This window comes from Procambarus clarkii, chromosome 4 (assembly GCF_040958095.1).
Source record: "Procambarus clarkii isolate CNS0578487 chromosome 4, FALCON_Pclarkii_2.0, whole genome shotgun sequence".
NCBI classification, from domain to species: Eukaryota; Metazoa; Arthropoda; class Malacostraca; order Decapoda; family Cambaridae; genus Procambarus; species Procambarus clarkii.
Window position 1 is genome coordinate 14483183 of NC_091153.1, and position 15637 is coordinate 14498819.

Below are 15637 nucleotides of genomic sequence, written 5' to 3' on the forward strand. Positions count from 1 at the left end.
AGCCAGCAACTGGGTGTGGAGCCAGCAACTGGGTGTGGAGCCAGCAACTGGGTGTAGAGCCAGCAACTGGGTGTGGAGCCAGCAACTGGGTGTGGAGCCAGCAACTGGGCGTGGAGCCGGCAACTGGGTGTGGAGCCGGCAACTGGGTGTGGAGCCAGCAACTGGGTGTGGAGCCGGCAACTGGGTGTGGAGCCGGCAACTGGGTGTGGAGCCAGCAACTGGGTGTGGAGCCAGCAACTGGGTGTGGAGCCAGCAACTGGGTGTGGAGCCAGCAACCGGGTGTGGAGCCAGCAACTGGGTGTGGAGCCAGCAACCGGGTGTGGAGCCAGCAACCGGGTGTGGAGCCAGCAACCGGGTGTGGAGCCAGCAACCGGGTGTGGAGCCAGCAACTGGGTGTGGAGCCAGCAACCGGGTGTGGAGCCAGCAACCGGGTGTGGAGCCAGCAACCGGGTGTGGAGCCAGCAACCGGGTGTGGAGCCAGCAACCGGGTGTGGAGCCAGCAACTGGGTGTGGAGCCAGCAACCGGGTGTGGAGCCAGCAACTGGGTGTGGAGTCAGCAACTGGGTGTGGAGCCAGCAACTGGGTGTAGAGCCAGCAACTGGGTGTGGAGCCAGCAACTGGGTGTAGAGCCAGCAACTGGGTGTGGAGCCAGCAACTGGGTGTAGAGCCAGCAACTGGGTGTGGAGGCATCAACTGGGTGTGGAGGCCGCGGCTGGGTATGGGGGCATCAACTGGGTGTGGAGGCATCAGCTGGGTGTATATATATATATATATATATATATATATATATATACATATATATATATATATATATATATATATATATATATATATATATATATATATATATATATATATATTTATATATATATATATGTCGTACCTAGTAGCCAGAATGCACTTCTCGGCCTACTTTGCAAGGCCCGATTTGCCTAATAAGCCAAGTTTTCCTGAATTAATATATTTTCTCTAATTTTTTTCTAATGAAATAATAAAGTTACCCATTTCATAATGTATGAGGTCAGTTTTTTTTATTGGAGTTAAAATTTATGTAGATATATGACCGAACCTAACCAACCCTACCTAACCTAACCTAACCTATCTCTATAGGTTAGGTTAGGCTAGGTAGCCAAAAAAGTTAGGTTAGGTTAGGTAGGTTAGGTAGTCGAAAAAACATTAATTCATGAAAACTTGGCTTATTAGGCAAATCGGGCCTTGCATAGTAGGCTGAGAAGTGCGTTCTGGCTACTAGGTACGACATATATATATATATATATATATATATATATATATATATATATATATATATATATATATATATATATATATATACATATATATATATATATATATATATATATATATATAATATATATATATATAAACATATACATATATATAATGAGAGAGCTGCATGAACGGATAAGCCATACCTCTGTTTGAAGAGGTACCTCTACCTCTAAGAACTCTGTTTGACCCAGCCAGGATTCGAACCCAAGCCGTACAGGATCACCCCTACACATACACAGTATCGTGACCACCGTACCAATGATCGTCACCAATGAGACGATCATTGGTACGGTACTCACCTAGTTGTACTCATCTAGTTGTGTTTGCGGGGATTGAGCTCTGGCTCTTTGGTCCCGCCTCTCAACCTTCAATCAACTGGTGTACAGATTCCTGAGCCTACTGGGCTCTATCATATCTACATTTAAAACTGTGTATGGAGTCAGCCTCCACCATATCTCTGCCTATTGCATTCCACCTGTTAACTACTCTGACACTGAAAAAGTTCTTTCTAACGTCCCTGTGGCTCATTTGGGTACTCAGTTTCCACCTGTGTCCCCTTGTTCGTGTACCGCCAGTGTTGAATAGTTTATCCTTGTCTACCCTGTCAGTTTCCCTGAGGATTTTGTAGGTTGTGATCATGTCTCTCCTCTTCTGTCTTCCAGTGTCGTAAAGTGCTGACGACGGTGGTCACATTGCTGTGTACGTTAAGGGGTGAAATTCATTAATTATTTTCATCCTGTTATTTTTTCATCCAGTGAAACTTAGGCTGCCATTCCTGGATGTACTAATAATAAAAAGAGGGACCTCTCTAACACCAGTGTATATACTAAGCCTACAAACATAGGATTATGTATAAATGGTAGGAGTGAGTGCCCCCAAAGATACAAAGCCGTGTTCTCTCCGCTTATATTCTTCGCGCGCTTACCCACTGCTCTGAATGGAGGAACGTGAGAAGGGAGATTGAAAGAATAACTCAGGTGTTGGTGAATAATGTATTTGACAACACAGAAATAAACACTACTGTAAAAACGACCCCTGACCGATGGTACAAACCTGAACCAAGAACAGAAACCACAATACTTCCAATAAAATTATATTACAAATCAACTATGCACAGTGAACTTAAAAAAGAAGAATGAATAATGAAAAAAATAATCCGTAAAGGAGTAAAAAGCATTACTCCTAACCAAAACGTAGACCTAATCATATCCTATTAAACAAAGAAGACTACCAACCTCCTTTTTAAAAACAGCCCGAAGTCAACGGAGAACCCTTTACAGCAGTCAAACGTGTTATATATATATTCACCTGCCCCTACGTAGGATGTAACCTTCAATCTAAGTACATAGGTATGACGTCGACTAAGCTGACGAGGCGTTTGTCCTGTCATCTTCAATAAGGGGCCCCTCAAAATTACATGAGACAAGCCCATGACATCACCTTAACAAGAGAAATGTTGAATACAAACACTTACATAAATAGACAAAACCTAGGATGTAAGAAGATTTCAAATTCTTGAAGCAATCCAGATAAAAATAGAACAACCTACCATTAATACTCAAATTACGGAACTATTCACTCTACCCACCATGAGGGTAAGAACAAGGAATGTGAAGATGGCAACGTTGACGCCACTGCTCAACATGCCACACCCACTACAAGGGTGTGGGACAAGGACAACAATGGGACCACCAGTCCCCAGGGAGGAACAACACCAAGACGATGGCCGCTGTTGACACAAGAACTATTAGGTTTCTTAGTTGGAACATTTGTATCATCAACAAAAGACTGAATGACCTAATTGCATATGTTACCAGTAACAACATAGATATAATTGCTTTACAGGAGCCCTACACGTCCAATATGATAAACAAAACCCCACCAAAGATCAGAGGGTATGCATCCTATAATAACAGTAACGCCACAGGCCTATTAACATACGTCAGAAGTGATTTACCGCACATTCTTGTGAGCACGTCACACAATGTACACACACAGTACCATCACTTTCATGTACAAACTACAGCACGCCACTTTTCATTCCTCAACGTATATGCCAGAAGCCAGAAACTCAATGTAACATTGTTCCCAGATCTAGACAATCATGGGACAATATACATGGGAGATTTTAATGCTAGACATATTACGCTGGGAGACAGTACTAACAACGATAATGGATGCAAATATATCAAATATGTTTATGACAACAGATTAACCGTGTATACTACGGATACCCAAACTCATTTATTGGGAGGCAGACTTGATTATGTAATGGGTAGAAACCTTGTGCAAGATAGGATGGAATGTTCGTTGGTAAATCACTTGGTTAGTGATCACTATGCAGTTTCTGCTTCCTATGAGGTACAGTGTGATGTAACTAATAGACATCAGAGACGGAAAATGAATATTCCATATGGCTTGCATGACCACTTTATTAATTGTATATCAAAATGGTATTAAGATTACACAATAACGAATGTACAAGCCTTCTCCAGAGATCTCGTTGATACGATTACTACCTACTACGACACATGGGTGTGTTGGGGAACAGGTCGTAAGCCTAGCAGAAGTGGGCAACACCTACCACCACCCAAGTGGGTCCTTGACCCCGTATTTGTTAAAGAACATGAACGAGTAAAGCAATTTGGAGATACGTACAAACGAACCAAAGCACAAGGTGACTTGCATGCATTTCTAGTTGCAAATTGAGAGGTGAGAGACATGAGCAATGTTATACGTAATAAACATTGGGAAGAGTTCCTACAAAGTATAAATGAGCAAACACTTATTGAAGTTTGGGAAAAGATACGAAAAATCTCTAGAAGCAGCCCAACCAAACCGCTGCACCACAGCCCACTAGAACAAGCAAACATCCTCCTTGATCAATGGGCACTAACATCGAGCTACGACTCACTCCCAATTAACATACAGCACAAACTTGATGACACACGCCCCAACAGACAACGAACCATCAATCTTGCCTGTACAACTATCGACGTGTCGGACCTTAATGATGTAACTGAATGGGAATTAAATCATGCACTAAAGATGGGAAAATCAACTGCTCCTGGAGAGGATGGTATTACTTACAGTCTACTGAGATTATTCTCAGACGTACCAGGTAATCCACTATTAGTGTTGTACAGAATGAGTTTACGTGAAGGAGTATTACCTGATGCTTGGACAAAGAGTGTCATTGTTCCCATCCCCAAACCACACTCAGATAATTATAGACCCATATCTCTAACGTCGTGTGTTTGTAAAGTGCTTGAACGTATTGTTCTTAACCGACTCATGTATCGTATACAGGGGCACCTGTCACCTAAACTGTTTGAATTTATGCCTGGGCTCAGTACACAACACTGTTTTGCTGAGTACTTCGCACATATTGAAGCTTCCCCTCAAACAGTCTTCATCGACCTAGCAGCAGCTTTTGATACAGCAAACAGAGAAATCATACAGGAACAGCTTGCCGAGCTGGGAATAACAGGAAAATTACTGAAATGGATAAAGGGCTATTTGTCTAATCGAACAGCATATGTTTTGTTTAATGGTGTTAAAAGCACAGAGAGCAAACACTTTGAACTGGGAACTCCACAAGGAGGGGTCCTCAGTCCCTTGTTGTTCAACGTTCTGATGCATAAACTTATTAAAGAACTTCCAACTAATAATGAAGACACTGTCATTTGTTATGCTGATGATATATGTTTACAGGCTGCCACCGAGCCTAGAATGCAAGTTCTGCTCGACGCTTTTGCTACTAGAGCTGAGGAATGTGGCCTCCTTATCTCTGTACAGAAAACTTGTGCCCTCCTTCCATGTGGTATTCCACCAGCCAATTATCATATAGATGGGCGAGCACTTGAGAACTGCGAGTCCTACAGATACCTTGGTGTCCCCATTAACGACCCTGGGTACCTTTCTTCTCTCAAGAGGAGACTTTGGGAGAGATTAAAGCCCTTGCGGGTCCTTGTTGGTGTCAATCATGGACTTAACGTGAGACTTGCTAGAATGTTTTATGTATCATTTATACGCTCTGTGATTGACTACAATGCTCTACATCTCACACTGTATACTGACAAAGAGCTGAAATCTCTTGAAACCTTGCAAAATGAAGCTATGCGTCTCATCCTTGGGGCTCCAAAGTCCACGAGAATAGTTAACATGAGAGCAGAGTTAAAATTACCTACCATAAGTGAGAGAATTTTGTCTATTAGCACAGTTTTCGGCGTGAAGGCATTGAGTATATCTAGACAACACATGAAGTTTCAAGCTAAACTTTCTAATATGCTGCACTCACCTGTGGTCTATAGAAGAAGAACGAAATCTGATTATGTATATTGGTTCTACAAGGTAGCCAACTCCATCAAAATATTAAATATGTACCCAACTCGACTAATGATTAATCAGCCAATTACTCCATGGGATAACTGGGATCTATCAGTTGATTTTGTAAATGCGCCCAAGAAAGATAGTGTGCACACTATATTATTAAAACAGTTAACACTGAAAAGCATCACTGAAAGTACTCAGAGTATGGGTAACGATGTTTATCAGTGCTATACCGACGGCTCTGTAGCAGAAGGTGGACGATGTACCGGATGTGCATGTAACATATTTGAACAATCTTCTCTCGTACATTCAGCAATGAAGCGCGTCAATGACTGGGCAAGTACAACTCAAACCGAACTTGCAGGCATATACCTTGCCACTGAATTTTTAAAGACAAAGGCAGTGGACTTATATACTGTGACTCGCAGAGTGCACTCCTGGCATTGAACGCACATAGTAGTGACACCCAGAAAATAGTCAGTGATATTCGAATGAATGTTTTAGCTGCCAAAGAAAACAGATTTGAGATTAAATTCTTATGGATACCATCACATGTTGGCATCTCAAGGCATGACACTGTTGATATGCTTGCTAAGTCAGCCTGCAGAAAACCAGTGGTAGAAATTGATATGGGTGTTTCATTAGCAGTGACAAAGAGAATACTTAAACAAATATCTAATGAAAATCTCACCGACCTAACAAATTCTCAAAGACCTGAAAGTTGTAGCATTAAATATTATGATAGATATCGTGAGGAGACATTCACATATGGGACTAATAGAACAAGAACCCGGCAATGTGATGTTATAGTGGCCAAAATACGCCTGGGATATAGACGTATCTGGCAGCTTTCTCAAAACCCAAATGTCGAGTGCACAATGTGTCAACTTTGTGAAAGAGAAAACATGCACTCTCTTGAACATTATATTGTAGAATGTCCCATACTGACTGACTTTCGCCCTCCTGGGCTAAGGTATGCTGAACTCTGTAGTTACTATATGAGTACTGGAACACTTGATGATATCTTGGACTTGTATCCAAGATTAACCATGTAATATATCAATTATACAATGTATATATATGATGTAACTATATAACCTGAGCTTGTAAAAGCACCTTCATCACCTTCAGTGATTAAGTGCTTAATTGCACACTAGTTTCTTTATCAGCTACCTCACCCTGTCAGAGTATATGAGACAAATGTATGTGAATGCATGTGTTTGTGTATATGTGTATGTATATGTGTGTGTGTGTGTATGTATATGTATGTGTATAAAGTATATATGGAAGCTGATCAGAATTACATTTCACCTTTGTGAATGTACATTAATGACACTATGTAAAAGACACATCTAACACTTTATGTAGGACATACGTAAATCTGTGTATCTATGTATTTACGTATGTAGGTTAGCTTAGCATTTTAAAAGCACCGAATCACCTTCTGTGGTTGAGTGTTCAATAAACCCTTGAACTGTATGTTTAACACTTCTCTAACCCTGTCCATGGAGGACAGAAGAAAATGTATATAAGCTGGTTAGCATTGTAAGTGTGTGGCCACGTCTGTGGTAGAAAATATTAAAAAAAAAAAAAAAAAACACCCACTACACCTGACTAATCTTTGTCTGTGCTTCCTCCCTTTTTTGGCTCTATTCGTCTTCATTTATGCCCTATTCTTCTCCCCTTAATCCCTTACTCTTCATCAATTTGTATATGTAGGTACCTGACCGTCCCTAATGGTATAAATCCAATAATTCCAGAACAGTCCCTTCACGTGAGAATGAATCATGTAGGTGCGAAACGTTGTGTAACTTTATAATTAGTGTAATACCTTCTAGAGTCAATTATTATTTTAGTTCACCTCGAATAAAGATAACATTTTGAGAAATCCTCTATCAATTACACAAAGATGCAAGAGTACTAGTCAGAGGGAAAGAAACCCTAAACAAGAAAATAATGAGCAAAATCATTATAATTGTATCCCACTAAAAGCACAGTTCAAAGTGTTTTGAACTGTCTTATAATTCATTTAATGCCACTTTCAACACCGTTTTTATTGCCAGAAAACACCACCTCCTGTCTGACTGAATGAGTGGACTGCTGGCTGTCGTGGAGGGGGGACGTGTTCCCTGCACTCTCCGGCAGTTGGTGGTTGTTTGCCAGTTTGGCCGATTGGGGGCGAGTGTGTCACTGCCCACCTGTGCTGACGTGGAATTCACGATGGGGGTCCTTCTTCTCCCTGTAGTGCGGGCTCAGTCTGTGGACCTCGAATTTTCCGGACGGGCTGGGTACCAGGAGATAGCGCTGGTGTGTGATTTGCTTCATGTCCCTGTGATAAACATTTATGGAGTCGAGCGGGTGACGGCACGTCGGGTGATCGTGAAGTTTACGGAGGAGTTGGCGTATCGGGAATTTTTCCATCTATACGAGGGGCGGACCTTACCCCTGCTAGATGGTGCAGGCACTGTGACCCTCTTTGATCGGAGTGGTGCCCTCACTTACGTCGGTGTACATGGGGCGCCCTTGGAGTTTGCGGAGGGTGTGCTACGGCGGTACTTCGGCCGGTTTGGCGCCGTAGTTAGTGTGCGGTTGCACATGATTTCCTCCGGTCCGCTCAAGGGTGTGAAGACTAACATTCGCACCCTGGGCATGCGGCTCAGGGCAGACATACCGTCCTCCGTGCGTCTTATGGGATACAACGTTCGGGTGTTTTACGCCCGCCAGCCTCGGACGTGTTATCGTTGTGGCCTCTTGGGCCATCAGGCTGCTGCCGTTGTGCCCGTGAACCTCTTCAGTGAGGTGGATTTTCCCCTGCTTCCTGTGGAGGAGGCTTTGGTGGATGTGGACGTCTCTTCAGCCCCGGATGTGCCACCTGTGTTGCCTGTTGCGCCACCTGATGCGCCCCCTGTTGCTGTCGCCTCTCTTCCGGAGGTTGTGTCGTCGCCTGGTGATCGTCCTGTTCCGGCTGGTGTCCCTGGGGTTCTGCCGACTGCCTTCTGTTTTAATCCCCCGTCTTCCAGTTCATCCTCTGCTGCGTCTGACCCTGTCCCTGCACCCTCGCCGTCTGTTCCGGCTGTGCTGGGTGATGGGGTGGATCCGGCGCTTCCTCCTGTGCCTGGCCTGGTACCCCATGTGGTTGAGGATGCTGCCGTTCTACGACGTGCATCGGTTCGCCCGGCTTGTGTTGCACGTGTCTCTGAGTCAGTCTCCGGGTCTGATGATGTGCGGCCAAAACCTAAGTGATCCCAGCGTTCTTCTGCTTGGGCTTCTGTTGGCGACTTCAACACTTGTGGATCTTCCGGCAACAGCGGGGTGGCTCCGATTGCGTTGCATACTACGGTGGTGGCGGAGGCGCATTTGCCTGCAGATGCCGGTGCCGGTGTTTCGGGCTCCACTTCAGATATGGTGTCTGCGGATCCTGCTTCAGGTGCGTCGCCTGCGTCGGATGGCTCCGGTTCTTCGTGGGGGCTGGTTCCCTCTGCTGAGGTTCGTGGTGAGCGGAGTGGCCTGGTGGTGGTGTTAAAAAAGGCTGCTCGCTCTGGGGGTTCTGTGACCCCCTCCTCGTTCCCCGTTTCATCCGCGGCGGTCTCGACGCGTCTTCCGTCTCCGGCCGTCTCTTCAGTTTCTTCTGCGGTCTCGGTAGAGGTGTTACCATCTAGTCGACCGTCCCCTGCTCCTGTGCGTACGGCGACGCGGCCGTCTCGGCAGCCCTCGTATGCTTCTTCTTCTTGTTGATAGTAGGTGCAGTTTGCATGAAGGGTTTGTCCTCCCGATGACTGCACCAGTACTGATGTTGTTGGACGCGTTTATGTTGAAGATGATCGGAGCTACCAAGGTGCTTGTTGCTTTGTGCTGTAGATAGAGGAACGGTGATTAAAACAGAGGTGTGTGTTAGAGGGAGACTTGCCGCACCGTAGGGCGGTGTGTTGTGTTTATGGCGTCAGCTGATCCTTGGTGTTGCGACGAGGTAGTTGTTTTCTGTGTTTAGCTGTTGGTGGCGCCAGGTATAAATGTGGCGCGGGTCAGATGTGACCCAATTTGTTGGTTGATTGGAGATATTTAGCCAGTGCTTTGACTATTTGGTATTTTTCTTGTGACGAGTGGTTACCGCCTCCTAATATATGCTCGATGGTGAAGGGTATTTTAAGTGCGATAAAGACTTGTTTGAAATTTACTCTGGCACTATAATGTCGGAAGCAGTGCAGGAGATAGTGTTCGACTGTTTCAGGCACCTGACAGTGAGTACAGAGTTCGTTGATGTCTGTTCTGTACTTAGAGCTGTGTGCTGCTAGTTTGGTGTGTCCCAGCCTTAATCTGGTCATCGTTACATCAATTTCTCTGCTTTTATATCGGACATGTTTCCAAGTTTCCCATTTCTTTTTAATGGACCCATAGTGCAAAGGTGAGCATAACGTTTTCCAGTTTGTTGCATAATCCTGGGAGATGGTATCTTTGAAGGCTTCTTTACGTGCAACCTGGGGAATTGGATGACGGGTGAGGTGAGGCGTGTCGTGCATTGCTTTGGCTAGTTGGTCTACAAGTTCATTATGGAGAATACCACAATGTGCTGGGACCCATTGGATAGAGGTGTCATAACCGTTCAATTGATGTTTGTGAAGAAGTTGAAGGCATGGGTAGATAATCTCCTTGCATGTTTTCGAAGAGTACGAAATTGCTTGAATCGCGCTCTTGGAGTCACTACAGATTGTATATATCCCAACTGGTAATGTTGTGATGATTTGGAGAGCTTGATACAAGGCATATAATTCCGCTGTGAAAATAGATAGTTGGTTTGGTAACCGCCATCCCTGCTTGAGATGGTATTCCGGTATCCATACAGCGCAAGTGACCGAGGGTACGTTGTTCATGAAGATGCGAGACCCATCTGTGTAAATCTCTGTGGTATTTGGGTAGCAATTTTTCATTGTTGAGACAAAGACTGAGGCTATGGCTGAGTTTGGTGCAGATTTTGGAATGTTGTCCTCGAGTTGTATTGCTGTATTAGGAGTTGTATAAAGCCAAGGTGGAATGGGGGGAACATGAGGTTGGGTTTCACAGTTTTGAAGTAGGGAGAGGTCTATATTGAGGTTATTTGTAGCCCGTGTGAGGAAAGGTTGCGAGTGAATGGTTGGGGAGCGGGGGTTATATGGGTTAACTGTTGGGTTAATTTTTGATCTGTATGGGTGTGTCTGGTGAGCAGTGGTGCAGAGTGACAGATAGTTGGCACACATAATGTCTCGTCTGGTGGCTAGGCTTGTGAAGCCTGTTTCCCCGTAAAGTCCGAGGATTGGAGTTGAACGCATTGCGCCACATATAAGTCGCATGACATTATTTTGTATGACCTCGAGGCTCTGTAGGTTAGTGGGCGCCGCCGACGCATATGCTTGGCAACAATAGTCTAGTTGGCTGCGAATGTAGGTTGTATAGAAACGGAGCAAGATTGCAAAATGCTTCTTCTGTGTCATCTTCTTCCTCGAAGGACGTGGTTTCCGCTCCCCAGCCTCGTTATTCGACTTGCGTCGGTGAGGTTAAGGAGTGGCAGTTTCCGCCTGATCTGGAGATTCCTGAGTTTATGAAGGGCCCACGGCAGCAGGGGGATCGTCCCCCTACCGACATGGAATATTTGATTTGGGAAGCCTATAAGCGAAAGTATCCTTGGGCTTCGGAGACGTATGTTCCTGTCTCTGAGAAATGTATTCCTCGTTCATGATTCCTTTGTGTATTGTGTGTTGTGTGTTGTTTCCATTTGTGTGCATGGTTGTGGGGTGCGGGTCGAGTGTGTGTATGGGTGTGGCGGGTTTGTTTCCTGGTTTCTGCGTGCTACGGTTTGTTGTTGTGGGTTTATTTGTGTGGCTTGTGCGTGTGTGTGTCCGGTTCCTGTGCGGTCCGGGGTTTGGTTAGTGTGTGTGTCTGGTTGTGGATGTCATGTTCTTATGTTATGTTTTGTGGTTCTATGTTTTTATGATGCTGTTTGTGCGCTTGTTTGTGTCGTGCTGAGTGCCCTTCAGGCTGTTGGCGAGACCCGGCCTGGGTTTATGCTCTTTGTCGTGTGTTGCCATTGTGCTTTTATTTTTGTTTGTTGTATACTTGTATTTCCTTTCTTGTTAATATTATTATTATTATTATTATTATTATTATTATTATTATTATTATCATTATTATTATTATTATTATTATTATTATTATTATTATTATTATTATTATTATCGTTTTGTGTTGGTGCCTCTCCGTGTGTGTTTGAGGTGCTGGTAGCCTTGTTCTGTATATTTATGTTCTGGTGTTTCATTTCTGTATTGTATTCCGCTGTGTTTAACTTAATTGTTGTATTTTGTTTATAATTTTTGTTCTTTTGTGGTCGGCACTTTCGGCCGGCGTTTTTGTGTTTAGTAAATTTGTTCCTTTATGTTTTTGCACGTTTGTGCTTTGTTATTTTGTTCTATGTTGTATTTGTTTACTTTTATTGTACTTATAAGCATGCTTGCATGTAAAAATTTAAATAAAACAAAAAAACTCCGTCTGACCTTATATTAGGAACTAACGTATGACATATTACTTGATATGAACACTATATAAGCTCTTACCCTTTAACTAATTATTGATGATATGAGGAAATTTGTTATAAGATAACGAAATAACTCGTTGAGTGTGATGAGAATGGCTATAATATTGCTCGTTACCTCACAGTGGCCTTCTCCCTCCCTTTGATACTACAGGTATATGTCTGACCTTGTTTTGATACGAGGGTTGTATACGGTGTTTTGGTCCGAGGGTTGTATACTGTGTTATGGTCCAAGGGTTGAATATGGTCTTTAGGTCCGAGGGTTGTATACAGTGTTTTGGTCCGAGGGTTATATATGGTGTTTAGGTCCGAAGGCAGTATACAGTGTTTTGGTACGAGGGTTGTACACGTGTTTTGGTCTGTGGGATGTATACAGTGTTTTGGTCCGAGGGTTGTATATGGTGTTTTGGTCCGAGGGTTGTATATGGTGTTTAGGTCCGAGGGTTGTATACCGTGTTTTAATCTGAGAGTGGTATTCGATGTTTTGGTCCAAGGGTTGTATATGGAGTTTTGCTCCAAGGGTTGAATATGGTGTTTTGGTCCAAGGGTTGTATATGGTGTTTTGGTCTGAGGGTTGTATATGGTATTTAGGTCCGAGGGTTGTATACGGTGTTTTGATCCGAGGGTTGTATATGGTGTTTTGGTCAGATGGTTGTATACAGTGTGTAGGTCCGAGGATTGTATAGTGTTTTGGTCCGAGGATTGTATAAGGTATTTTTATCCGAGGGTTGTATACAGTGTTTTCATCCGAGAGATGTATACTGTGTTTATGTCCGAGGGTTCTATACGGTGTTTTGGTCCGAGGGTTGTATAGTGTTTTTGTCTGAGGATTGTATAAGGTGTTTTCATCCGAGGGTTGTATATGGTGTTTACGTACTAGCGTAGTGTATAGTGTTTATGTCCGATGGTTGTATATGGTGTTTAGGTCCGAGGGTTGAATATGGTGTTTAGGTCCGAGGGTTGAATATGGTGTTTAGGTCCGAGGGATGTATATGTTGTGTTGGTCCAAGGAATGTAAACAGTGTTTTGATCCGAGGGTTGTATACGGTGTTTTGGTCGGAGGGTTGTATATGGTGTTTTGGTCCGAGGGTTGTATATGGTGTTTAAGTCCGATGGTTGTATACAGTGTTTTGTTCCGAGGGATGTATACGGTGTTTTGGTCCAAGGATTGAATATGGTGTATTGGTCGGAGGGTTGTATATTGTGTTTTCATCCGAGGGTTGTATATGGAGTTTAGGTCCAAGTGTTGTATATGATGTTTTGGTCCATGGATTGTATATGGTGTTTTGGCCCAAGGGTTGTATATAGTGTTTTGGTCCATGGATTGTATATGGTGTTTTGGTCCGAGGGTTGTATATGGTGTTTAGGTCCAAGTGTTTTATATGGTGTTTTGGTCCGAGGGTTGTATATGGTGTTTAGGTCCAAGTGTTTTATATGGTGTTTTGGTCCGAGGGTTGTATATGGTGTTTAGGTCCAAGTGTTTTCTATGGAATTTTGGTCCAAGGAATGTATATGGTGTTTAGGTCTGAGGGTTTTTTGTGGTGTTTTGATCTGAGGGTTGTATATGGTGGTTTTGTGCAAGTATTGTACATGATGTTATGGTACGAGTGTTGTATGTGTTGTTTTGGTCCGAGGGTTGTATACGGTATTTTGATCCGGGCGTTGTATATGGTGTTCAGGTCCGAGGGTTGTATATAGTGTTCTGGTTCAAGGGTTGTATGTGTTTTATGGTACGAGAGTTGTATTCGGTGCTTTGGTCCGAGGGATGTATACGATGTTTTGGTCCGAGGATTGTATATGGTGTTTACGGTTCGAGAGTTGTATACGGTGTTTAGGTCAGAGGGTTGAATAGAGTGATTAGGTCCAGGGGTTGTAATCAGTGTTTTGGTCCGAGGGTTGTATACGGTATTTTACTCCGAGGAATGTATACCGTGTTTTGGTCCGAAAGTTGTATATGGCGTTTTGGTTCGAGGATTGAATATGGTGTTTAGGTCCGTGGGTGGTATATAGCGTTTACGTCCAATGGGTGTAAATGGTGTTTTGGTTCGAGGGTGCATATGGTGTTTTGGTCTAAGGGTTGTATATGGTGTTTAGGTCCGAGGGTTTTATATTGTATTTTTTCCGAGGTTTGTATATGGTGTCTTGGTTCGAGGGTTGTATATGGTGTTTAGGTCTTATTGTTGTATACGGTGTTTTGGTGCGAGGGTTGAATACAGTGTTTTCGTCTGAGGGTTGTTTACGGTGTTTTGGTCCGAGGGATGTATATGGTGTTTTGGCCCGAGGGATGTATATGGTGTTTTGGTCCGAAGGTTGTATATAGTGATTTGGTCCGAGGGTTTTTTATGGCGTTTTGGTCCGAGGGTTGTATATGGTGTTTTGGTCCGAGGGTTGTATGTGGTGTTTTGGTCCGAGGGTTGTATATGGTATTTAGGTCCGAGGGTTGTATATGTTTTTTTGGTCCGAGGGATGAATATAGTGTTTTGGTCCGAGGGTTGTATATAGTGTTTAGGTCCGAGGGTTTTCTTTGGTGTTTTGGTCTGAGGGTTGTATGTGTTATTTTGGTCCGAGGGTTGTATGTGTTGTTTTGGTCCAAGGGTTGTATTCCGTGTTTTGTTCAGAGGGATAAGTACGGTGTTTTGGTCCGTTGATTGTATACGGTGTATAGGTCCGATGGTTGTATACGGTGTTTTGGTCCGAGGATTGAATATGGTGTTTAAGTGCAAGGGTTGTATATGGTGTTTAGGTTTGAGGGCTGTATACGGAATTTTGGTCCCAGGGTTGTATATGGTGTTTAGGTCCAAGGGTTGTATATAGTGTTTAGGTCCGATGGTTGTATACGGTGTTTTGTTCCGAGGGTTGTATATGGTGTTTAGGTCCAAGGGTTGTATATATAGTGTTTGGTTCCGAGGGTTGTATGTGGTGTTTAGGTCCAAGGGTTGTATATAGTGTTTAGGTCCGATGGTTGTATACCGTGTTTTGTACGAGGGTTGTATGTGGTGTTTAGGTCCCAGGGTTATATATGCTGTTTTGGTCGGAACATTGTATATGGTGTTTTGGTCCTAGAGGTGTTTATAGTGTTTTGGTCCGAGGGTTGTATATGGTGTTTTGATCCGAGAGTTGTATATGGTGTTTAGATCCGAGGGTTTTCAATGTGGTTTTGGTCCGAGGGTTGTATATGTTGTTTAGGTCCGAGGGTTTTCTATGGTATTTTGGTCCAAGGGTTGTATATGGTGTTTAGGTCCGAGGGTTGTATATGGTGTTTTGGTCCGAAGGTTGTATTCGGTGTTTTGGTCCAAGGATTGTATATGGAGTTTTGGTCCGAGGGTTGTATCCGGTGTTTTGGTCCGAGGATTGTATATCGTGTTTTGGTCCGAGGGTTGTATCCGGTGTTTTGGTCTGAGGATTGTATATGGTGTTTTAGTCAGAGGGTTGTATGCGTTTTTTTGGTCTGAGGGT